General features: G+C 39.3%; 1 protein-coding gene and 1 long non-coding RNA gene across 3 annotated transcripts in view; one reads left to right on the forward strand and one right to left on the reverse strand.

Moving 5' to 3' along the window:
* Window positions 1-26,375, forward strand: part of RFC3 (replication factor C subunit 3) — a 209,051-nt gene that overhangs the window by 153,720 nt on the left and 28,956 nt on the right. The window lies entirely within an intron of this gene.
* LOC103214266 (uncharacterized) overlaps window positions 14,140-26,375 on the reverse strand; it is a 31,313-nt gene continuing 19,077 nt past the window's right edge. Inside the window, exons 3-4 of one of the 2 annotated variants that reach the window (XR_489391.3) lie at window positions 22,255-22,461; window positions 14,140-14,946 (exon numbers count right to left, since the gene is read on the reverse strand). This is a non-coding gene — a long non-coding RNA (uncharacterized lncRNA). Of the gene's footprint in view, window positions 14,947-22,254; window positions 22,465-26,375 lie in introns of both variants that reach the window. The other variant, XR_005236542.2, reaches the window with a different exon arrangement.

Genomic DNA, 26,375 nt, shown 5'->3' on the forward strand with positions numbered 1-26,375 from the left:
CAGAAAAAAACATGAAAACATTCAATTCCCATTCATGATACAAGAAAAAAAACTTCCAGAAAAATCAATAATAGAATGCAAGGTCCTCAATCTCATAAAGTATGTCTACAGAAATCATACAGCTACAACTATATATAATGATATAATGGTGAAATAGTTTACATTTTTACCCTAAAATCAGGAACTAGACAGGGTTTCATTCTCATCACTTCTAATCAAAATTGCCCTGGAGGTCCTTACTAATGAAGTAAGAAGTAGAATAAATAAATAGAAAAATAAATTATATTATTACATTATTTATCATCGTATAAATTCATTATGCAGTATATAAATGTATATATGTTATATATATGCAGTATACACACACACACACACTGTCTTTATTCAGAGATCACATGGTTGTGTTGCTAGAAAATCCTGAGAGATCTGCAAAAGAAATATTAAGACTAATTGAATACAGCAAGATACAGAAGACAAATTGTACCATATGAAAATATCAATTGAATTTCTATAAACTATTCACATAAAAATATAAATGAAATTTAAAAGCATGATGTATAATAGCATTAAAAATTTAGGGCTGTGAAGAAAAAAATCAATAAATTTAACAACCACAAGGTTTCTACACTGAAAACTACAAAACATTACTAAGAACCATTTAAGAAGATTGAAATAAACGGAAACATACTTGTGGGTTGAAAGACTCAATTTTGTTAAAATATCAATTCTCTTTAAATTAGTTGAACAATTCAATACAATCCCAATCAAAATGTAATAAGACTTTTTGAAGTGATTAAAAAGCTGATTCTAAAATTTATATAAAAATGCAAGTGAGCTAGAAAAGTCAGAGCATTCTTGAAAAACAAGTATGAAATTGCAGCTCTTATGCTATCAGGTTGCAAGGCTTGGTATAAAGCCACAGTTATCAAGGCAGAGTGACAACAGTCTACAGAAATGAACTGACATATTTATTGTCAGTTAACTTTTCTAAAGGAAATTGAATGGGGGAAATAATTGTCTTTCAACAAATTATACATAGAGAGCAATTCTAATTAAAACCCAAATGAAATTTGATAAACTGATCCTAAGGTTTATTTCAAAGAAAAGATGCAGGAAAAGTCAAGGACATTTAGATAGTTAAGCGTAAGTAGTAAAAATTTGTTTTATCAAATACTAAAAAATATTTTAAAGCCTTAATGACATAGTTTGATTTATGTAGACAGAGGAAATCAATGAAAATTATTAGAGAGTTTCTATAAAACTTTTATCAGAACAATAAAGAAAAGATGGTTTCAGGACAAGTAACTACTTGGGAAAAAAAATAGTTTGATCCCTAAGCCATACTATATATACAAATATATTCTGTAGATATCTGAATGTAAAAAAAATTGAAAAGAAACGCATTCACAAAATATAATAAGCTGTTGTAAATAAGTAAGAAAGTGTCCAAAAACTTACTATAAAATAAATGAAGGTTATAAGTAAGCAGAAGAAATAGAAATAAACTATAAACAAATGAAATAAGCTCATTCTTTTCCCCCTAAAAGTTTCCATGGCCCCTGGGTTTGGTCCTAAATGATGATTAGGGATTTCCAAGCTGGGCAAGATGGAATAGGGTGAGGTAAGTTATTCCAGGGATGGTAGCCAGGATAAGCAGATGAAGCCAACAATAAAAGTACCTGGTGCTCCAAGGTGAGTACAATTAGCTATTGAGAGTTTATCCTTAGGCAATAGGGAAACATGAAGTTTCTGATGAGGAGAGGGATATTTAGATTTGTAATATTAGCAAAGCTACTCTGGCAACAGCGGAATTCGAATTTGTGTATGAGGAGATGCAAATGTGGAGACTATTTGTGTGACTAGTACACTAATGCAGGTATGATAAAGTCCTGAATTATAGCAGCAATCAGTATCGTTGAGGCTGAGAAAGGAAAGTTGGAGCTGATGAAACTCAGTGACTATAAGTGCTGAGAGCTGAAGGAGAGAAAGAGAGAGAGAGAGAAATTGAGGATTGCTGCCAGATTTTTCTGTGAGAGTGCCAATTGCTGAAACAGACACTCCAGGAGAAGTAAGCTTGCTAGGTTGTGAGTGGTGATAATGAGTTTAGATTTGGCCGTACCTAGTCAGATGGGTAGAAACACAACTGATCGCTAAACGTGAAGGCTTTTCATCTCTTGTCTATGATAGCAAAAAGAAGATGGTGATGAATTTGAAGTGAATCATCAATAACTTCAGTGATTTGGAGGGTAGTCCCATGACCATTATAGTGGATATGATACTTGCTAAGTTAAAACCTTATGAAACTGCTAATATTGGGCCATTTTTGTTTTATAAGAAGTGACAGTTTCACAGGGTTGATCAAATAGTTTGCTGGCTTTGGGAAGAAACTTGTGAGGTATCTTCCTTAGATTTCACAAAGGAAATAAGGATTATTGTTAAGTGTTGAAAATAATGTTTTAAGAGAAATAAAATGTGACAACATGTATCATCAAAAACATCTACCTTATGTTAGTTGACTTACAAGGTGTCACTCCCCATTCTCTTGGGACAAGTTAGTGGTACCCAATTAAGCCAGTAGAGAGCTTGGACCCAGGAGGCGGTGGAGATTTATCAGGACTTGACATCCAAGAACTCTGCTAGGGGAACTGGATCCTATCACCCATATTTCTCCTGAAACTCCATACCAATGTTCCATAGCAGTCACCATGCTGTGCAATAACTCCTGGGAATTTAAAGAAAAAGAAGAACCTGATCTAATAACTCCTGAAAATATCATTTACCTTCATGTAATTTAAACTGAGGAATTCTTCTTTGTTAGCTAAAAGGAGGAGCAAAACATTTTGGGGCTTTTCAAATAGAAAGAAAAAATACTTGAAGGAATATTATTTTTCCTGGTGACTGATGCCAGGAACATTTTGTTTTGATAAGTTCAAATCCGCCATCATTATATTAAGTCAAAATAGAGTTTTTGACTAAATTATACATTTCTCCCCTAAGCTGCTCCTGCTCTCTGAAACTGACATACTTTCAGATCAAAATTCTGTCTTTCAGATTGATACCAACATTAGTATAAACTAAATAAAGAAAAATGAAAATATATTCATGCAGCTGTTTCTGCATATCACCTTTAATCTTCCATCCACTTTAAAATATGTGCTTCTCAAAGAGGAAGAAAGAGAGAGAGAGACAGAGAGAGAGATCTATTTTTGCTTTATGTGAATATAAAAGTAATTTGTTGCCATGGCGATGTATTTTTTCCATCCTGTATTTTCCAAACACAGCCTTTGCTTCAGGTTTTGGGTAAACAGTCTCTCTTGCTGTCCTCCATTTACAGTGTCATGCTCCACTGACCACTGCAGGTCAAGCACAAGCTAGTCTACAAGATCAAACATCACATTTGACAGAAATTTTTATTTTTTGGTGCTTGTATCAGTATGAGCCTCTTGACAGAGTCAGGGACAGGGTATTTCAGATTCCTGAAACCCTTTATTTGGCAACTGCTAAAGTTTAGTGTTCCAATTTCCATGTCTGTCTTTGCAAAAGAACCACTGCTTATGTTAACCCTATGAAATCCAACCTGGTCAATATTTACCTACCATTACATTCGGCAGCTAGCTAGTCTACAGAGATTGTCTATAGATATGCCCAAAAGTCTATAGACTCTTTTGTCTTCTAAAAAGTTGCTACTAAATTTTAGTAGGTAGCAAAATTTTAGTTGCTTTGTAAACAAACAAAAATCAGAGGTTTACTTGTTTTCTACTTAAGGAAAATATAGCAGAAGAAATAAACAGAGCTTGGAGAGTCAATTCATAGGCCCCAAGAAAGTAAATAAATCAACAATTAAGGGGAATTGCCTTAAAGACACAGCAGATTAAGAAAGATGGGAAAAAAGAGGTGTGATCAGAGAACTGTGTTAGTTCAGGATCTGGAGATGTGCTGTCTCCATGGTGGTGTTGGGAGGTAGGGAGGGCAGGGCAACAGGGATGGAGAAGAGAACTGAGAAAGGTGGACAGGTAGCAGCAAATACAGGCTATTGTGCAATAGGTGAGCGATTTTAATTCTAATATTAGTTAAAACAACAAACCAACATTACTGGTTAAAGCCAAGGGTCACTTGTAAGTTCATCTGTATAGTCTGTTCTTAGGACAAAAGGCATGAATTCGCAGAAAAGATTATTCATAAATAAGTTAAATATTTTGTGGACATTTACGTGGGACAGGCACTATGTTAGCCTTGATAAAGGTAAATATAGAATCAGCAGAATCAACTGAAAGAGGAGATGATATGTCAACATGATAACATAGCTAATTATACAAAAGCCACATGAATTATACAGAGAGATGAGGCTTATTGCAGTTTCAAGGCAAAGAATCAGAGACCACAATTACAGCTAGCTTTTGAACAGGCTGAATTTAGAGAGATGCAAAGAAGAGGGAAAAGGAAGGCCTCTTCTCCTCTGAGTGCCCACCAGTGGATCATACACAAAAGAAAGTAGTTGAATGGAATAGAGAGTTGGACTGGACACCATGGCTTAGAGTCAAGACTGAAACAAGCTTCTTACCTTCTACTTGGAATCCTACTGGACCTGCAAAATGGACTCAAAACTTCTGCGCCCACTCAGCTGGAGGAAGGAGGACCTCAAAATGCCTCACAGATTCATTTAGGGGCAGGAAATGAAGTGAGGTAGTTACCTCTCAATAACAGGCTCGTGTTTGACAGAGTACTGAGAGTGAAAAAGGAAACGTGCACCTGGTCTGGCTGTAGGCACCATCACCATGACCACCGATAAAATGGCTCAATGGATGCCAATTTCTGACAACATTCACCATGGCCCTTTCCTCTGTGAGGAATGTGGGCATCAGAGAGGCTGTGAGTTTTACTATTGATGCTCTCCTAGATAGAGAGCAGGGATTTGGGATATTACCCTCCAAGAGTGGAGGCAGGAAGAAAGGAAAAGGGGAACAGCTGCTCTCTCTTCTTTCCCTACCCTCATTCCTGTCTAAAGCTAAGCTCTAAGGCAGTTTTTTTCCATATGCCACCTAGGTGGATCTTCGTAGTAACTGAACAATAGAAGTGTAATTGGCTCCGCATTGCAGATAAAATGAGACTTGGGGCTGGAGTGAAGAAATGTACCCAAAATTAAATGACAAGAAAGTGAGGACACCCAATATTTTAATTCATACTCATAACTCCAAAATACATACTTTATATACATGTACACACCAGGGAGGTCCAGCTGAAGGCAGGAAACCTGTAGGAGACAGTGAGAGCTAATCTGCAAAGACTCAAAGCAAGACTGAGGAACTTAAACTTGTTTTTCAGAAGCATCTGAAGCATTTGTTTTTGAGCACAGGAATGACTCAGCACAGCACTTTAACTGATTTTGGGTAAAATTCAGCCCAGAATGTGTATAACATGGCATGAAAATAAGCCATGTTGCAATTAAAAGCTGTTAAGACTAATTTCGAAATAGGTTTGGAGGTATCAAGGATTCATCATTATATGGCTTGCTATTGCTCACAACAAAGTATCCTCAAATTCTCTGGCTTAAACCCACCGTCATTTATGACAGTGTATATATCAGCAGGATGGCTGGGCTTGGCTGGGTGGTTTTACTTTATGCCCAAGTTGCTGGGCAGCTCAGCTTCTCACTGCACATCTGTGGGCCACATGGGATGGCTGTGCTTCATGTGCCTCTCATCTTCCTTGACTCAACGATTTCAGATAAGAAATGTTCTTCTCATTGTGATGGGCATGGCCCCAGATAGCAAGCTGAAACCCACAGACCTTGGAAGGTCTGGGTTTGCATATGGCTCCCTCACTGTCTCTTCCACCTCGGTTTATTGAACAGCATAAATCACTTGGCTAAACTTAAAGTTCAACTTGAAGGATCAGGGAAATATTCTCCATCCTTTTCCTGGGAGGAACTGAAAAGTCACATGTCAAAGTGTGTGACCATAAGGAGGGGTGAAGAATGGGGCTAAAAATAAAATTGTTATCATCATCATCATCATGAATTACCACTGTATCAAGTACTGAGTGGTTCTGAATTTACAGGTTCTGCTTGAGAGGTTATTATTTTTAGTTAAGGCCAAAGATAATAGTACAGTGAGAAGAGTAAAATTTAATTTCCTGCCTCTGGGGCCTTGATTTCCCTATATATAAAATGAAAGGTATCAACTAGGTAATCTCTATGGGTCCTTTGAATTCTATGATCCTAGGCTTCTAGACTCATATTCCTTTAAATGATAAACGCACCGACATGGTCAAAATAAATTTCTGATTGAATGTATAGTATATAACAACTTAATGGAGAAATACTTAGAGAAACTGTATACGAAAATTTAGAAGAATTCTAATTATAAGCTTAAATGTCAGTTTTGATTAGAAAACTTGTACTCTTCACGGGGTAATCACAACTAAGACTTTGGAGTCACTTGTCCCTAAATACATATTTAATATCAACTTTATATGAAGGAAAATATGGACGGAATATCATTATTGTGAAGCTGCATAGTTCAAAAGTTCTCTTTTAGCAAACATCTGTAGGATTTTTAAGCATTACTTGAAATAGCAGAACATTGAGAAAATACATTTGGGCAACCTCAACATGAAACTTTTTATGGCTCTGGAACCCCTCCTTCTTCCCAGACCTCTCCATATTATTGTTATTGTTATTATTATTATTACTATTATTATTATTATTTTAGAGAGACAGTCTCACGCTGTTGCCCAGGCTGGAGTGCAGTGTGACTCGACCATAGCCCACTGCAGCCTCAAACTCCTGGGCTCAAAAGATCCTCCCACCTCAGCCTGGGACTACAGGCATGCACTACCACCCCTAGCTAATTATCTTATTATTTGTAGAGATGGGATCTCACTGTGTTGCCCAGGCTGGTCTCTAACTCCTGGGCTCAAGCGATCATCCTGCCTCGGCTTCCCAAAACATTGGGATGAAGGCATGGGCCACTGTGCCAGGCCCAAAGCCTCTCCTTGACGACAAGCACTGCTACTCCTGGGGATTTTCTGACATGGGTGGGGATAGGGGAGCAATGGGAAGGAAGCCCAGTGCAGGGATCATGAAGGGAGCTGCTGCTGGCAGTGCACCACTGCTTCATCAGGCTATGCTGACAGGGTCATCGCATGAAATACTGTGTCTATTAGCCACCATCTCTTCTCATTGCAGCTGTGCATTTCCTTCCATGCCCTCCTCTTGTTTCCTTCCATCATCCCTTAATTTTTATTTACTTTGTAGGAAATGTGATCTTTCAGTTGGAGTTTCGGGAGTGGATATTTTGGCCACATATGACCTTCTTGTTTATGACCCATGTCCTTTAGTTTTCCGGGACTACCATGCGCTTTTAAGATTTAACTCAAACTGGGTTATGCCCATTACATCTGTAAAGGGAACCCAGCATCATTTCTGTTGACTCCGGGGATTCACGGGGGTCCCAACCACTGCTGCATTCTTGCTGTCCCTTGAGCAGCTCTGCCTAGGACATGCTCTCCCCTTCCACACCATGCGGTCCTGCTGACCAGCCCCTGCCTTCTCCTTCTTTCTTCTGAAGTTACACACACAGTCGGCTGGGAGTTGGGTAAATTTTACTAAAATGTTGGGAAGGTGGAGGGGCTGACTGTACATACCACACTGCAGATAATGTGACAGGAAATAGTAGACAGCTCTGTCATGAACAGTCTTTGAGCCACATTCTCTAATGGGCCTTTCTCTAGACGGTCTCTCCACTTGAGTCCTTGCTGATCTTACAAAGCTCTCCTCTCCACTGCACCTTGGCTGCCTCTCAAAAAACAACAAAAGAATCCCAGGCCTTCTAGAACAATTCACTGCAGACCTTACACAAAATTCAGTTCTAAGCTGACTTAGATATACCTGCACTATACAGGTGTATCACTTTTATATTTTATACCGTATGTGTATTGTACCTTTTCTATGTTTAGATGTACCTGTACTTACTATTGTGTTACAGTTGCCTACAGTATTCAGTACAACAACATGCTGTGCAGGTTGGTAGCCTAGGAGCAATGAGCTATGCCATGCAGTCTAGGTGCATGGCAGGCTCTCCCCTCTAGGTTTGTATAAGTACACTCTGTGATACATACACAATGATGAAACCACCTAACAATGTTTTTCTCAGAACATATTTTTGGCCATTAAGTAATTTATGAACATACTAAACCATGAGATTTCTGTTTTAGGGCTGCATACTTCAGCAGCACAAAAGCTTGAAATAACAGTGTTTTCCTAATCTGGGCTCAAATACTTTGATAGGACTGTCTTCTTCGAATATGAATGTTGCCAATGCTACATTTCACATCTTGTCATCCCCACACCACCATTCGAAGCAGGAGTAGCTACAGTCACTTTGCTTTTGTAGTTTTTTTTTTTTTTTTTTTTTTTTTTTTTTTTTTTTTTTTTTTTGAAAAACATTTTTATTTCTGATACAGATACATAAGATATCTCAGGCAGATGAGTGAAGGTCATTCTCAGTGGATAGAATAAGTTACCAGAGTCCATACTTAGAGGCAGAGATCCTGGGAGACTGCTGTGGAAGCAGCCCCACTTGTGCTACATCCATCTAGGCAATTAAGGGAAGAAGAATCTGGAAATGTACTTTGGACCAGGCTAAAGAGGTCTGGATGACAGGCATTTGGAGTTTCTTTTGTGAGTAATGGAGAGCCAATGATGATTTTTTTAGTAGGATTTTTTTCATCTTTGTGAATTTGCTTTAGGGAGAAATCTCATGAGTAGGATGAAGTTGATGAGTATGGCCAAGAGGGAAAAGGGAGAAAGAAAAATTCACAGGAAGATGATTGCTGGAGTTCCTTTGTATACATTAAATGTGAATAATAAATACAGAATTCAAGCAATTTCTTTTAACACCTTGGTTATTTGCTGAACATCCTTAAAGGCCTGGAAGATTATTTAACTTACCGTTTCAGTGAATTGAGGAATATCGTGTGGGTTGAAAAAGTGATAGCTATTATTCTGATTGGGTAACTCTCAAAAAAAGCAATAAGAAATTTAGGAGTTAGAAAGATCTTATTAACTAATATATCATAATAAAAATACTTTGGTAATTTCTACAGAGTATAAATGTGTTTGCAAGGGAACCAAAAGGCATTTTCACGCAGGTTTATGCAGGAGTGACAGAAGTGGCTATCAAGACCCCTCAAGGCAGCCTCAGACAACATAAAGGTTAAAATTCACTTTCCATTAGAACTATCTCCCACCAAATACCACAACCCTAAGGCTTCTGAACGGCGAAACTGGCTTCCAATGACGTGCAATTCATGCAATTCAGTATGTCACCTCCTCAGTCTGGACGTCAGACTCCAAATCTGGTGTGTGTGTGGGGTCAGCATTTTGGTAGAAGGGGAAGGGAGTGGGTCTTCAGAAGACTTTCACTTTCTCCCTCACACTGCTTTTCTGTATTGTTTTCATTTTTTTTGTATGCATCACTTGATTTACAATAAACAAATAGCAAAACAAACAAAAGAAGTCACCTCAGGTTGCAAAGTTAACCTTATTGTCTAATAGTAACCCAACGGGGAGTCTAAAATTGAGAGACTAAACAGATAAGAGCTGTGTTATACCTCTGCTTTAACGCTGCTCAACTACTTGGAAGTGGAGGAAAGAGGAGTAGGAGCTAAGGGAAACTGTACTTAACATGGCTTCTGGAGCTTCTGTCTTTGTTCTTTCGTCTGTTGCATCTCTCTCAAAAGATCAGCTGCTTGGATGAATCAACATAAATAGTTTCACACAATTAGCAGGAGATCTGACTTACAGCCACCTTGTACCAAATTCGGCTTCAGCATCAAAGCGTGTTGGTGTAGTTCTGGTCTATGTAGCAAGCCCTAGAAAGCAAGAGGAAAGGGAGAGAGGTATATTTACTAATGTGAAGGAAGGTACATTTACTAAGAACAAGTGTCTTCTCTAGCCCTGTGAAATGTACTTCCCTTATGTTAACTAAGTAATGCTCATCAACAGCCATTGTGTAGGTAAAGAAACTCAAATTCAGAGAGGTTAGGTAATGTATCAAAAATCACACAGTAATTGAAGTCAATTTTTTTTAGCATCCTTCTCTTTGTGTCCAGAATCCATACTTTTCCCCATACAACGTGCTACTCATTGGTTAAAGTACAATTCCTTGTGATTTATCTGAAGTAACTGAGTGTGTATCTCCTAGAAAAGACAGAGCCAGGAGCTGGACACTGTATCAGCACCTCCCTTTCCTGCCAGTGCTCAACTTGGCAAAATTATTCCTGGAGGCTGGGCTTCAGAATGATAAAGCAGTCACCAAGTAGGGGTTTTATTTATTCATTTTTATTGAATTGGTGCAATTACTCAGGCTGAGCCGTAAGTAAACATCCTGCCAGAGACACACAGGGAGGGAAGACTAATGACAATAAATTCCTAGTTCCTTTAAAGTTGTTTGATGTAATTCTGGTTGGCAGTCCAGGGAGGATGCTGTTTTCCTGTAGAGTTTTTACTATGATTGCTGTGAGCTGTTTGCCCTCGTCTCTGACTTTGCATGCTCACTGCTCTCTAGGTTCAGAAATAACTCCATTGCTGACTTTAAAGTGAAGAAAGTAATGCCTGGAAAAATGCTGTATGAATTAAAATAACTAGATATGTTCTGTCAGCAAAACGGGAGCATTGAGTTGGTCATACGCAACTGGACGAGGGGCAAATCCATGCCGTGGGTGAAGCCCCATCCAGATCTTATGAGAAACAAGAATGAACCTTCCTCCCCATGATTTCCTCTCTACTCCCAGCCCACACTCCACATTTCCTGCATGACTGACTTCACCTTGGTTCCAACGGCCAGGTCTCCACTGCCAGGGCCCAAAGGTTTGTGCCAATTACTGTACCTTGAGAGTTGAGATGAAAGTGCTTTTCTCCTGAATTACTTGGAACGTTGCCTCTATTTCCTTTTTCATGTTTTACTAGACTAGGCCTAGCCTTTAGCTGAGAGGGTCTAGCCCAAGTAGCCCATTACTGAATGTCTCCTGCAGGGCCATTGCCAAAATGGCATTGTGAGGTCACTGCAGTCTATTTTAGCTGCCAGAATATTATTGCTTTGAACGTTAATAGTTTCTTCCCTCTGAACAGCCCAAGCTACTTGTCAAATATGCAAAAGGGAAAATGGAGAGTACCTTGCGATAATTAGGTGTTCCCATATTTATCAACTTGGATATGCACAGTCCAGAAGTTCAGGTGTGTTTTTAATGTTGTACAATTTATGAAGAGGGTCCTTGATCCTCTTAAATAAGAGGGTCCTTATAAGGAGAGCTTACTAAGCTTTCAGATAAGACCCTACTGAAGCTATTGAAATTGACCTGATTGTTATATATGTAAATTTCTGAAGATTCAACACAGGGACAATGTACATTGAGTGCCTGTGTACTGTTTTTCTCTTCTCTCATCCAATTCTCAAAATAACCCCATGATCAAGCATTTAGCCCTCCTTTTTATGGAGGCCTGTCTCTAGACCATAATCTCTATTGGAGCCCAGAGGGTGCAGTTTATTCACTGCTGTATTGATGGGAGCAAACATAGGTCTTGCTTATCATTGGAACTCCATGAATATTTGTTGAATTAACTCTGGCCTTCAGTTGGATGTTTAACTGTTGAACTGAACAACTTGAAAACACTGAAGATCAGAAAAGTGAAGTGACATGCTCAGGTCTCCAAGTTATTAAATGGTGGATCAGAATTCAGGCCAATCCCAGCCCCCTTCTATTGAGAACAGAACAGTGAAGAGCGTTTCCTGTAGATCATGTCTCCTGTTTCCCTCAGCACCTCTGCTAGTGGGCACCATTAGTGACAGGTTTCCAAGCCTGTGTGCTTTTTCTACTAGGGTACGCTGTCTCCCAACTCACAAGTCTGAGTCTTCTTGGTACTGATGCAGAAGCCTTTCTCATGGCTGGCAGAAATGGCAGCTCAGTGACACCCAAGTGGAGAGTGACTGATTTATTTTTGGCAGGAGAGAGGCTGGCGTAGATCATTCATCCTCTGTGACTGAGAGATAGGTGGACCCTCATGTTCTCTCTTCTCTGCCTTTGGCAGACAAAGGATGTGACAGCCCTGACTACTTGGGGAGTTAGTTTGTGATGGGGAAGGAGCTTCTCTGGAATTAGCTAAAATGTTTCTCTTGTGAAGGAAACAGTTTTCTTAAGTCCCAGTGACACAAGAGCTGAGCTAGCTGCGCATTTGTCTGGGAATTTGATAAGAAGGTGAGACAGGCTAGCCAGGGGGAAAGGCAACCAAGGGGGCAAAGCTGCAGGGATTTTGGCTCATGACAAAATTTGCTAAGGGACCCGAATGCCTAAAACAAGCAAATTCCAGGGCAAGAGAATAATCAAGAATGAGGAGGAATGTGGAAGAAGGGGTAGTGGCGGCAATATAAATATTAGTCAGCCAAGTTTTCTATTACAACTCTGATCTTTCCATGATTTTCAGTTTTAGGCCCTAAATTATCCAGGTCAATACAGATAACACTGTAAATGTTTAACTGTTCTAATCAATCCTTTTAACCTAAAAATGTGTAATTGAGGGAAGAAATAGAGCAAGTCTGTTACCCTTCTTTGCTCTAACATTTTGTCTCTGATCATTAGACCAGCAGTTAAAAGCCTCATGTTTTAGTATTGAATATTCCTTTGTTTATGAGTTGAGTCACCTTGGAAAATCCTTTTGGTCTCTGAACCTCAGCTCTTGCACCTGAGACAGTAGTGTAGGCTGTTTTCCTAGGTTTTTAGCTTGCCTTGAAGCACTAAATACCTACATGACCTCAGACATCTGTCTTAGCTTCTCTGAACCTTAGTTTCCTTGTCTCTAAAGGGAAAATGATACCAGTGGCTACCTCTCTATGTCCGTGTAAGAATGCCATGCCCCTCACAACACATAAAGGCTTGTGCAGAGGGCATGTCATGATAAATGTTTTCTATGGACACAACTGTGGGGCATCTTAGGGGTATTGCTCTGTTCCACAGTCCGTTGTTGCCAGTATCTATTTAAAGGATGCACTTTGAAAACTTAATATGCATATGCACGTGTGCATCTGTGCCTAGGTAAATGAGAACCACTCCTGTCATTATCCTATGGTTTTACATTTCTTATCTACTTGCTTATTTTTATCAAATTGCTTGATGATGCTATTTCTCCCTAAAGAAATAAGACCCCGATGTTAGGATCTCTTTATAGAATTTCTTTTCTGTTCTTTAATATCACTCAATAATATTTATGTTATTTTGCTGTTTTCAAAGCCCTTTCAAAGACATCTCAATCACTCCACACTGCAATCCTGAATGGTACATGTTGCTGTAATTCTTCCCTCACAGATGAGGGAACTGGGGCTCAAGGAGGTAATTTATTTAGCGTCCCTGGGGGGTGGCAGGAAGCATGTAAGAGGAGGCATATCTTTGTTATGAACCTAGATTTTTCAATTCCAAGGTATGTGTTCTCCCCTCCTTTAAAAGGCTGTCTCCTATTAAGTGCTTCCTGGTCCTCTGTGCCATCAATCTGGACTGTGCAAGGGGCTGGGCTGCTCCTTAGCAAGGCAGGAGTTTAGAAACACCATCTGACTAATATGGGAACCTCACTGCGTTCCCCATTCCTCGCTGCCTCTGTTTCCCCTTGCTCTGTGCAGATTCACAGTGCTCACCCATCACGCGGCCCTGAGCATGGCCACGTGGGACTGCACAGTGAATGCCATGATTGGAGTAGTAGCTCAAGGTAAGCTATTTTTAAAGTTCCTACTTTGCTGAATTATTGCAATCATTGCACCACCATCTATGCTGTGCGGGGTTGCCCTCAGAGGGCAGAAGACCAGCAGCTAATCAGCTGTCCCTTGCTCCTTGGAAAGATTTGAGAATCATGCCATAGCAGCTAAAGAGGAACCCGCACACCAAAGGCTCGGCCTCTCTCTCTTTTTCTAACTTTGTATTCCCATCCAGGCGCGCTCCGCTCCACCGAGGCGAGGGGTCACAATACTCTCCACAGTCTCTCAAATCACTCCACAGTAATACTCTTTATAGAGCCTATTATTGTCAGTAGAAAACAATTTTGAGGCCTGTATGTGATTAGGGCAGATGGCCAGCTGGAGGCATTTGAAGAAAATATCTTTTTACACTTCCTTTTATTGAATTTGGAGAATTCGTGGTTTAATGCAGAGTTTTGCACTGCATTTCAATACAGCAAAACTTGGAAGAAAATCTCTTTTAAAGCTACAGATGGATCTTGGTAACGCTCTGATTAAATAGTTGTTAGACATAAACCGTTTCCCTGCACTCATCACAGGCCCTTCTCTAATCACGGTAATTCTCAACTTTGATTTCATTATTTTAAGAAGGAAGACAGAAGAAAAGTGAAATGCAATTTAATGAGTTCTTCACTCATCCAGTGTGACACAAGAGAAAACTAGAGGACAAAAACCAAAAAAATTAAAATGGCGTACTGTCAAGCTTTCTAGGCGTGAGATTTTTTTTTTTTTTTGTATCTAAAATCACTGGTTATACAATTAATACATTAGTTTCTGATAAAAATGTAGTCAACCCTCAACAGTTTCTTCTCTTTATCCCTAAACCACTCATGCATGCTGCGCATATGGTGATGAATCAGGAACTTCCCAGCGATGCATTGCTTCTCCTCTTCTATAACGAGAGGAGATTTAATAGTGTACTTTTAGATCACTTTTTATCATATCCATGAATATATTGAGTCTCCCTTTTTTCTGGAAACTTAATTACACATGTCTGAAGGGCAGAGATCGTGGGTTAAATTTCTTCTGTCGTCTCCATGCTTTGAGTGTAGCGAGAACGGATCTCACATTTGGGAGGCAGGAGATGGGCAGAGGCTTTAAGTGTCCAAATGCTGTAACATACGAAATACGTGGCTCATATTCAAAGACAGCTTTTTGGTCCTTTAACCTGTGGGATGAATATTACCAAAAATGGGAAGTGAGAAAAAAATCTATAGAGAAAGAGGGTCTATTTTTGCTATGGGGTACCCATAAGCTGTTGGTCTAGATAATATTTCTTCCCATCTGTAGCTGAGACTGTTAGCTCCTTCCGTTTCTGCTGCCAGCTTCTCCTTAGCACTCAGCTAGAACCTATTTCCCGGTTTCTTTTACAGTTTGATATGGCTACATAACTGAATTATAGCTAATGGAATGTGTGCAGAAGTCATGTTTGTCATATCTAGACCTAGCATAAACATCTTCCACCCATGTTCTTCCATACTCTTTTCCCGTTTTGGCTGGCTGTGGAAGACAGGCAATAGAGAAGGCAGGGTCATGACCAGTTTGGTGCCGGGAAGGGAACAGACAGTCCTCACTGAGATGAGCTGCCCAGGAATATTTTGACTCATAAATGAGAAGTTTCAGCCAGTTGCGGTGGCTCACGCCTGTAATCCTAGCACTTTGGGAGGCCGAGGCTGGTGGATCACCTGAGGTCAGGAGTTTGAGACCAGCCTGGCCAACATGATAAAACGCTGTCTGTACTAAAAATACAGAAAAATTAGCTGGGTGTGGTGGTGGGTGCCTGTAATCCCAGTTACTCTGGAGGCTGAGGCAGGAGAATCGCTTGAATTCGGGAGGCAGAGGTTGCAGTGAGCCAAGATCACACCACTGCACTCTGGCCCCCTGGGCGAAAGAGCAAAACTCCGTCACAAAAAAAAAAAAAAAAAAAAAAAAAGAGTGAGAGAGAAGTTTCTATTATGTTCCATCATTACATGTGTGGGTGTATTTGTAAGTGCAGCCTGATATCTTCTAACTACTACACCATGCACCTATTGGATCAGAATAAATCCAACTTGTAGCTGAAAACAAACAGATCATTGGACTAGGACTCTCAGTAACATTGGAAGGCACATTATCCACAGAGATGGAATAGACAATGCTGACATAGTTTTAAAGGCCCTACCTTTGCCATAGCATTTCTCAAAACGTCATTCCATAAAACTCCAGAGCAGAAGCTGAGTGGACCGTAGAATCTGCGGAAGCTTCAGTGCCGAATTTTAATGATAATGGATGGAAGAGTAACACTTTAGACTTCGGCAAGAAAAGTAATATGGGGCCCAGATGAATATGTGAACTCTCTGTGATTCTTCTAGGGAATAGGAAGAGGACTTGAGAGTCGACAGTGCCAATGATATTCCTGTGTGTATATGTGTCGGTGTGACAGTGTGTGTAGGTGGGCACGCAAAACCTTAGACTTTTTTCCTTACCTTTTCTTACCACTACCTTTGTTAGCAGCCCTGTTTGGTGGCCGTGCCTAAGTAGATATGCCTGAGAGGTGCAAGGGTTGCATGTCAATTACATCCTATGAAAGCAGAAGATAGATAAAGAGAGTATGTATAATTATTTTTTTTGGTTTTGGAAGATGTGAGCTTTATATCAACCAAGACTTGTGTAGCTGATATGCTTCTGTTTTACAAAAATGTCTAAAGTTTTCTGCTTTCTAACTTTGTACTTTTAACCTAGAGAAAATTATAGTTTTCATCTAATGCAAAAAGTAATGATTCACTGTCCTGTCTAGGTTTATTTGGCTAGTTATGAGATCTGGAGGCAATTTGAGATGTTCATTTTTATCACTGTACATAAAAATCTGATTAGCAAGTACTCTTCAGTGATCTTATTGTCTTTCAGAAGCAACTCTGCTTTCTTACATTTTAAATTGCACTTTAATGTTTAAAGAAACCTGCCTTTCTTGAGGACTCTTTAAAGATGTTTGCTGGTCTATTTATTGATGGAAAGTTCACAGGACGTACTTTTTTTCTTCTTATTCTGATTGTCTAAAGAAATAAGTGACACTTTTTTTATGTGCATGACTATGGTAAGCCTAAGATTGACCGCCTAATTCAAAAGTTACAAACAAGGCCCAGAGGGTGGTTTTTCTTTTTATTTTCTTTTTTGATTTGGGTCAAATCTTAGAAAATATCTGGTAGATCTGGCAACACTGTAGTCACATTTCCACCAGCAGTCATTGGCTGGACCTGAGCGGAGGCTGCTCTCTTTAGGTGGATCATGGGCTTCTCTGCCAGAGTGTCTAGCACTTGTCCACAGTACACAGACCTACTGAAGTGGCTTCATTTATGTATATTTGCTGGTTCGTGTAGAGATTTTAGTTTACATCCATGGGGTTTACCTGTTAAACTGTGAATCTGTGTTTGTGTTTATAAGGGCATACAGTTGAGAAATCAATTAGTATAAATTTGTGTATCTGAAGATTTTAATCCGTTAGCCATATGTTTTAGGCAGTTCAGCACCACAAAATAAAACTCTATGCCATTCTAATTTGTAAAAGTGCATGTAAAAATTCAACATAAAATATTAACAGTGTATTAAAAGACCAAGAAGTGTTTAGTCAATGCAAGAAACATTAACATGAGAAACGTATCATTGTAATTCATTACATTAACAGATCAAAAGAGCACAAAAATCATTCAATAGTTGCTAAAAAGGAATGCCTAGCCATGATTTCAAATGACAAAAAAAACCTTTTTCCAAAGTAGCATAGAAGAATATTTCTTTAATATTATGAAAAGTATCTACCAGAAATCAGAACTGATATCAAAATTCATGGTGAAAAGCTGGGTGTGCTCCCATTAGGTTATAAAATAAGAAAAGAAAGCCTATTATCATCGACAACATTCAATGTTGTGTGGGAAATTCTAGCTAGTGCAATAAGATGAGAAAATGAATAAATATGTATATATATAGGCAAGAATAAAATAAAATGAATTGAATAAGATGATTATGTTTAGCAAGGTGGCCGGATACCAGATGAACTTAAAACATCACTAGTTTTAGCATCACTAGTTTCTGTAGTGACAATAATTAATTACATGATAAATAAAAAAATCTCGTTCCCTCTAGTAATAAGATTTTTAAAACTTTAGAAATAGGTTTTAAAAATATGGAAATATTTTAAGGAAAAAACTTAGAAGTGCCTACCAACATTAGAGGTGTATGTATTTATGTTTTACTGCTCCACTACAAGTTACCACAAATTTTGTGGCTCAAAACATCACTCAATTTTTATTTCACAGTTCAGTAGATCAGAAGTCAGGGCATGGTGTAAATGGGCTGTCTGCCTTGGGTTTCACAGGGCTAACATCTAGGTGTTGGCCAGGCTGTTTTCTCCTCTGTGGCTCTGAGTTTTCTTCCAAGCACATTCAGATGATTCCCAGAATTCATATTCTTGTGATTCTTTGTCCTTTTTTTTTTTTTTTTTTGAGATGGAGTCTTGCTCTGTTACCCAGACTGGAGTGCAGTGGTGCAATCTTGGCTCACTACAACCTCTGCCTCCCAGATTCAGGCGATTCTCCTGCCTCAGCTTCCTGAGTAGCTGGGATTACAGACACGTGCCATCACACCCAGCTAATTTGTTTCATTTTTAGTAAAGATGGGTTTTCGTCATGTTGGCCAGGCTGGTCTCAAACTCGTGAGCTCAAATGATCTGCCTGCCTCGGCCTCCCAAACTGCTGGGATTACAGGCATGAGTCACCGAGCCGGACTGGTTCTTTGTCTTCTTGATAGCTGTGAGCTCAGAGACTGTACTCAGCTCCTAGAGGCTGCCCTCAGTTCCTTGTCACATGACTTCCCTCTGCTCACAACAGCAATTTACTTCCTCAAGGCCTGCAGAGAGTGTCTGCTGCTACTTCTTGTCTCTTAAGGACTCACCTGATTAGATGAGGCCCAGCTCCAAATAATCTCCCTTTTTATTAACTCATGATCAATTGATCAGGAACTTTAACCACATCTGCAAAATCCCTTTTGCCACATACGGTAACATAATCATGGGAGTAAAATCCCATGATATACACAAGCCTTGCCAGTATTCAAAGAATAGGGTTTATATAGGGCGTGTACACTATAAGGCAGCACTCTTGGGGCCACCTTAGAATTCTGTTTGAAATATTATACCTCTTCACCAAGATTAAATAAAAGATGTCTAGTTTCTCTAAAAGAATCCATAAATTCAATGCATTTCAAATCCAAATTCCAATAGATTCTTCATGGAATTTGACAAGCTGATTCTAAATCCCATTGGGAAGACCAAAAATATAAACATAATCAAGAAAATTTTGAAAAAGAGGAAGGACTTGTCATCATGTATCAACATATTAAAAAAGTAATAGCATTCTATTGGTGTTAAGTGGAGAGGTTGATAAATAAATTGGTGAACCTAATAGTCCAAAACCAGACCAATGCATGATTATAAATTTGATATTTGTTGGTGCTATTTTTAATTAAGAGAATGAACAGCTCCATAATTTTCTTAAAGAAAATGAAAATTGGTCATAGCAAAAATATGGTTGTGGTATATAAAAAAAAATCATGGAGCTTCTAACACTTGAAATTGCCTAAGTGATAAGACTGTTTTATCTATTTATTTATTTATTTATTTATTTATGACAGGGTCTCACTCTGTCACCCAGGCTGGAGTGCAGTGGCATGATCATGGCTCACTACAACCTAGACCTCCTAGGCTCAAACGCTTCTCTCACCTCAGCCTCTCGAGTAGCTGGGACTACAAGCATGCACCACGATGCCCAGCTAATTTATTTTTTATTTATTTTAGAGCTGGAGTCTTATCATGTTTCCCAGGCTGGTCTCAAACTCCAGGGCTCAAGTGATCCTCCTGCCTTGACATCCCAAAGTGCTAGGATTACAGGAGTGAGCCACCATGCAAGCATGAGTGTTTTTTTATTTTTATTTTTATTTTTTTGTATGGTCGATTAGATTACTCATGATGGAGGTCTTACCCTCAGATTAGGGACTTCTCCCTTTTGTATATTCTTACATACTATTTTAATTTTTTTCTCTTTATCATATGCAGCTATGACCTTAAGATTAAATAAAATAAAGAAAAATTAAGGCTTTCTTGTTCTTGGCATATCACAGTTGAGAAAACTGAAGTTCTAAGTGGCTCACCAGAAAGACAGGCCATGTGATTAGAGGGTTAGAAATTTCAGCCCCACCCTCAACTTCTGGGAAGAGAAGGGCATCAATGGCCAATGATTTAATCATAATGCCTGCATAATGAAGCCTCCATGGAAACTCTTAAACCATGAATTTGGTGAATACTTCCAGGTGCTTGCCTGGAGAGGGTATGGGAGCTCCACACCTCACCCCATACCTTGTCCTATATGGGAGCTCCACACCTCATCCTATACCTTGTCCTATCCATCTCTTCCGTTGGCTGTTTCTGAGTTATATTCTTTAAAATAAAACTATGAGTGTAAGTTTGGTGTTTTTTTAGTCATTCTAGTGAGTTATCCAACCCAAGAGGGAGTCCCAGAAACATCTCAGTATGTAACTGGCTGCTCAGAAGTGTGAGTAGTCTAGGGTTCCCATTTGCAGCTGGCATCTGGAGTGGGGCAGTCTGTGAGACTGATCCCTTAACCTTTAGGATCATTTCTATCTGTGTAGTGAATGTCAGACTTAAATTGAATTACAGGATACTCGATTGGTTGGAGAGTTGGTTGTTGTTGAAAAGACATAAAAATCATTATCAAAAATAATGAAGAGTCTTCTAGACGGAAAATTGTTAAATTGGCAAGTGTGAAAAATTATGCAAAATTAATATTGGCATGCAAAAATTTAAAAATTAGTAGTCAAAATAGCTACCATCAAAAAAGCTGCATCAGAATGTCACAACCAAAATATTATCTACCCATATTTTCAGTCATTATACAGTTTTCATCAAGTGTCATTGGTGTGCACAGAGCATAGCACTATTCTAATTTTTGAGAGACACACTCTCAGAAACTTATTTATTTGGTGAAAGAAACACCCTCCCACATAAAAGATGATTGACATCTACTTAAAAAAATGTCAAGACTCCTTAGCATATAACAGCTGAAGAGAATAAAATATAAAGAAGAAACTGAATTGTTAGAACTAGGACAATTTAATTTTTAATTAAAATCCTATAATATTCTGCAAATGTCTGGAATAAAAAGAAAGGACATATGCATATGCATGTATCCATATATGCACATATGTATATAAATATATACAACAAGGCATCACTCTGGAAGGACTCGTAAGAGACTGGATTAGGGAGGGGGGAAATGGTGAAAGTAGAATTCGGATGGGTAAAAGACATGTTTCGCCCTTTTGTATCTCCTTATATACTATTTGACTATTTTTCACTTTATCATACATAGGTGTTTTACTCAAGATTATATAAAATAAAAAGAAATTAAAGCCTTATTAATGGTACTTCACAAATGAGGAAACTGAAGCTTCGGGTAGTTTAGTACTTATTTATGAAAGCAAGTGAAATAAATCTTCTTTCAGAGCACCTTCTAGACTTAGCTTTCAGGGATCTAAATCATAAATCACTATTATTAAAGATCTGTATCAGCAGGGGAAAAAAACATATTTTTAGATAACAAACAGCAACACCAAAAACAGTTGTCCCTGAGATTTTGATGTCTTCATAGGACAATAGGAGAGCTTAGCACTCATAAGGACATTTTCTTATTCATAGGGACAGGAGGCAGAGAAATTCTAAGGAGAAAAGGGTGGGTCTCTGCCAAAACTCAGTTCTCAATCTGAAAAGCCTGAAACCCGTGACCCAAAGTGACAGCTTCTCTCCCTGTTTTCCCACTTGAATGTTGCCTTTTCCTAAACTACCCATGGCCCACCCTGCCCCCCATCCTGTGCCCATAAAGACCCCAGAATCGGCTGGCAGAGGGGAGAAGCAGCTGGACATCAGGGACTATGGTTGGACATTGGAGAGAAGCGGCTTGACTTCAGAGGGACAGCTAGATGGCATAACTTCAGAGAAGAATCAGCTGAAGACGGCCGGACTTCAGAGGAAGATTATCTACACACCTCATCCTCTTTTCAGCTCCCCTCCCCGCTAAGAGCCACTTTCACTGGCAATAAAATCCCCTGCATTTCCCAGCTTCAGTTTGGTCATGTGACCTCATTTTTCCCTGATGCTGGACAAAGCTTGGGAGCCACGGGTGCAGAGGGCTGTCACACTGGCCTTTTGCCTTTCCTGGCAGAGGTCAGCCGCCTCATGCGAAAAAGCAAAGAGCCCACTGAGCTGTTAACACAGAAGCTGCCTAGGGACAGCAGAGCCAGAAGAGCACTGTCACACACCCTCTGGGGCTTTGTTAGTCGCAGGCGCCCTGCCTGGACACTGCTGCAGGACATGTATGAAATTTCCTCCTGTCAGTGTCCAAAAGAGGTTGCTCCAGCTTCTGCACTTGCTTACCTATGTGTTCCCTCCTGTGAGGGGTGGAATGTAGTGGGTCTGAGTCAGTGGAGTTTGATCCAGCCGGCGTTGAAATGGCCAGTGCTCATGCACTCCAGTTCCCATCTTGTTCGCTTACACACACTGCCTCCCACAAGGATTGAGAGCGGTGAGCTGAGTAAATGAAGCATCCCGTCGTGAGTCCCGTGAAGGGGTCAGGAAAATATCCTGCTTCAGTATGAGAAAGGTGAATACTTCGTTAAATATACACACAGAATATTTACTGTTCTGGCTAACTAGTCTGACTTTGGATCCAGTGCATGGAGTCTCGAAGAGACAGATCTGGTGGTTTTCACAGAGCACCTTGTAAGTGTGTCACCTTTGGTGTTTCACCTGACTTTTGTATGAACAAGTGACAGGTGTACCTACTACTCTTGGACTTGTTTTTCCTCTTTCTGTAAGATGAAAAAGAGTGCCACATGCCAGAGAAAGGGACTTTTTTCTTTACATTAGGCTAAAAATATTTATGTTTGATGTTTCTATTTTTTCGATGATAAAAGCTGAGTAAAGGCAAAAGTAGCTATATTAATTTGAGCTATGTGGCAGGTGAACCAGAAAGTGTGTTGGTGGTACATTTCCATCCCTAGAGTATTTCCTGACAGGTATCAACCTATGAAAGGACCAATTTGCAATGGAAACACCAACACAGCTTTCAGAATAGCAGTATGAATGACACCATAAAATTACAACTACATGACATGTTTTCTTCTCGTAAGATTTAAAGGATTCAAATAAAAAACAACAACCCCATTTCCTTTCTTCACTTGGAACACTGAAGAAATTCCCACCAGGGCTTAAAATTCAGAAACCAAATGAGCTGCCACTATCGTAAGTGATTAAAGAACAACAACAATGACCAAATCACAGCCACAGGGATCTGCTTACTTAGCCAAAAATGAGCAAAGCGAGAAATAACCTGGCTCAAGCCATTTGCCCAAGTCATCATATCATTTTTCCCCCAGTTGCCTGCCTTGCTGCTGTTCCCCTTTGTATCCATAACTGTTCGCTGCTTCATCACCCCCTACCCCACATCTCCCTTCCAACAATGCCCCAGTGCATTCCCAATTGTGCAAGCGTTTGGCAAATTCATTTCCAAGGAAAAAAGTCTGCTGTCTTAATATAAGGGCTTTGCAAATTGTGGAGAGACAAACAAATGTACGACACACTAACTGATTTTACATCTTAAACCCCGAAAGCTCCTTTCTTATTCTACAGGCTGTCTCATCTGTTGTTCATCATCAGTGCAATCTTTACTGTGTAGCCAAATGCCTTGGTCCATTCTGGGGACTCTGCTACACCAGGACGAAACTTCCCATTCTACAGAAGCTGCCAACACTGACCCTGGAGGGAATGGCACTTGGCCACATGAAATCTACACATTACTGTTTGTTATCTTAGGATATTTTACTTTCTTGTTAATATTTGGGTTTGGGTGAATGTTACATGGAACAGAAAAGTGAGAGAGGAGAAGAAATAGGTTGTAAAATGTGAAAAGGGAGTAAAATAAAGAATGCTTTTTTTCTAAAATGCAGAGGTTCAGAAATAGGGGTAAAATAATACAAGGAGGGCACTGAAGAATCATTTTTTATGGCTCTATTTTCTATTAAATCTTTCTTTGGATGAAAAGAAATAAACACAAATTGTTCCTGCTTCCAAATCTGTTTGCCACAACCCCCCTCATGCCTACGGAGCCCATGCCTGGAAGCAGGGAGGCCAGAGAATGGGCTGCTGTGGACACCCAGAGTAGACAGGAGGTGGTGTGGCCCGAATTACACAGGGCAGTGAGGGCACAGCGAAGAGACAGACTTCATAGATATTGAGGAGGTATGATGCCAGGAATTTCCAATGCCATATGAGAGGGGACTTGAATCTGGAATAGAGATGAAGAGTCAAAGGTAATGTCTTGATTTCTGGCTTGGACACAGACTTGTTGGATGGGCAGGGCCATTCACTGCCATGCCGAGGGACAGGATTCAGAGGAAGGAGAAGGCTGGTGCTAGAGGCAAACGAGATGACCGCAGTTTAGGAAATAATTCATTTGTGGAATGGAAGGGCAAATTGATCAAGCTGTTAAATGTCAGTGCAAGATGATCACATTTTCTTTAGTAAAGAGGAGAGAGGTGACTGCCTCCTCCAGGTTCTCTTCCCAAGGGTATCTCCTTCAAAACGCTAAGGTCTGCATAAAGCATCTGACCTTGGATTTCACAAGGCAAGATCATAAGCCTTCTGCCCCTTGAGACTGTAAACACACACATCCATGATGAACTTTGAAGACTGTCTAGGGGTATATGTAGACAATCACACACAACAGTTGTGTCTTCTTGTCTCTCATGGAGGTAAGATAATTGTAATTGTTCTGTCTTCTACCTTTACAAATAAATTTGTGTGAAATTCTGTACAGACACTATAGATACTTTCCTGCTGCCTTTACATGCACATATGCCTGGGGTAATACCTACTTGGTTTTAAACTGTTCTCTCTCTCTTCTGTATTGGTATGGAGGGGTCTTGCATTGGCAAAATTCTTGTATTTCCTCAAGAGGTAACTATGGAATATGTAAATAGAGATGTCCAGAAAACGTTTAATGTATGGACTTTAGGTCATTGGCTTGTAAAATGTCAGGCATTATTCCTAGCCTTGAAAGAGAAGGAAAACGGGGTTGAATCCTTGAGGACAGAGACAGGCCACAATAAAGTGCCCACAGAGGAGATAGAGAAGAGTTCATAGAGGAGGAGAAAGGAAGAAGGCCGTGTGTCTCTTGTTGATTTGATTGTGCCTCCCTGGGTCTAAACACACAACAGTGTTTGTCGAATGAGTAAATGAAAACTTGCCGTTATCTCCCAGTCTCCCACGACCTGAAAGGACAGGAACAGTTCCCTGAGGCTTGGCATGCCTGTTGCTTCATATTTCAAACTGTCTGTGCTCCCCATGAACACACACCTTCCTTCCCTCTATTCTCCCTCAGTGGTATATGAGACATGTCACTGTTCCACATTCTTACCAATATATGGCTTTGTCAGACACTTACATCTTTGCCCATTTATTTATTATTTGGATTGAGTGATGATTTAAACTTCGAGAAGATCAAAGGCTATAAAGTGAAAGTTCCCTCTCATCTTCAGTTTTTCTCTCTAGGACCAAGAGTGTTACCAATTTCTTTTTATCTTTTGATAGTCTATGCATATCCAAGAAAATATGTACATGTGTATGTACATGAATGTACATGTGTGTATATGTACAGATACCCACCTTATTTTATATAAATAGTAGCATGTCATTCTGCATCTTGGTTATTCTATTCAATGATAAAGTTTGGAGATTGCTTGATATTAGTATATAATAAACTTTGTAAATTTTAAAAAGTTTGTCTTAAAATAAATTTAAACTTAACAGAACTTTGTAAGAATGGCATGAAGAAATGCCTTGTAATCTCTAGCAAACTCACTAATTTTTAACATTTTGTCCCATTTGCTTTAGCATTCTGTTTCTCAAATTTTTTTTTATCATTTTTGGGCCACTCCTCTTTATCTTTTAATACTTCACTATGTATTTCCTAAGAACAAGGCTATTTGTTTGTATAACCAGTGTTCAGCTATCAAATTCAGAAAATGTAATGCTGATATATTTTTTATCTATTGTAGAGTCAATACTCCAATTTGGCAACTGTCTCCAAATGTACTTTATAATGTATTTTTCCGTACAAAATTCAGTCTAAGATGTAAAATTGCATTTAGTTGGTGATGTATTTTTGTTCTCCTTTATTCTGAAACAAAATCTCAGCCTTTGTTTATTTTTAATGACATTGATGCTTTTGGAGAATATATGCCAGATGTTTTATAGAATGTCTCTTGATTTGGGTTTGTATGATAGTTCCTGTATTTTGCTGTAATGTGACATGAGTGATCTATTGCATCCATCTTGGGATTCATGTCCAAAGACAGGATGCGTTTGCTCCTCATTGGTGATGTTAACTTTGATCACTTGGTTAAGGTATTGATTGTCCCATTGTTCCACTGTACAATTACTAATCTTCTTCTGTAATTAATAAGTAATTCATGGGGAGATGCTTGAGATTGTGTTTT

The sequence above is a fragment of the Chlorocebus sabaeus genome, chromosome 3, assembly GCF_047675955.1.
Source record: "Chlorocebus sabaeus isolate Y175 chromosome 3, mChlSab1.0.hap1, whole genome shotgun sequence".
NCBI classification, from domain to species: Eukaryota; Metazoa; Chordata; class Mammalia; order Primates; family Cercopithecidae; genus Chlorocebus; species Chlorocebus sabaeus.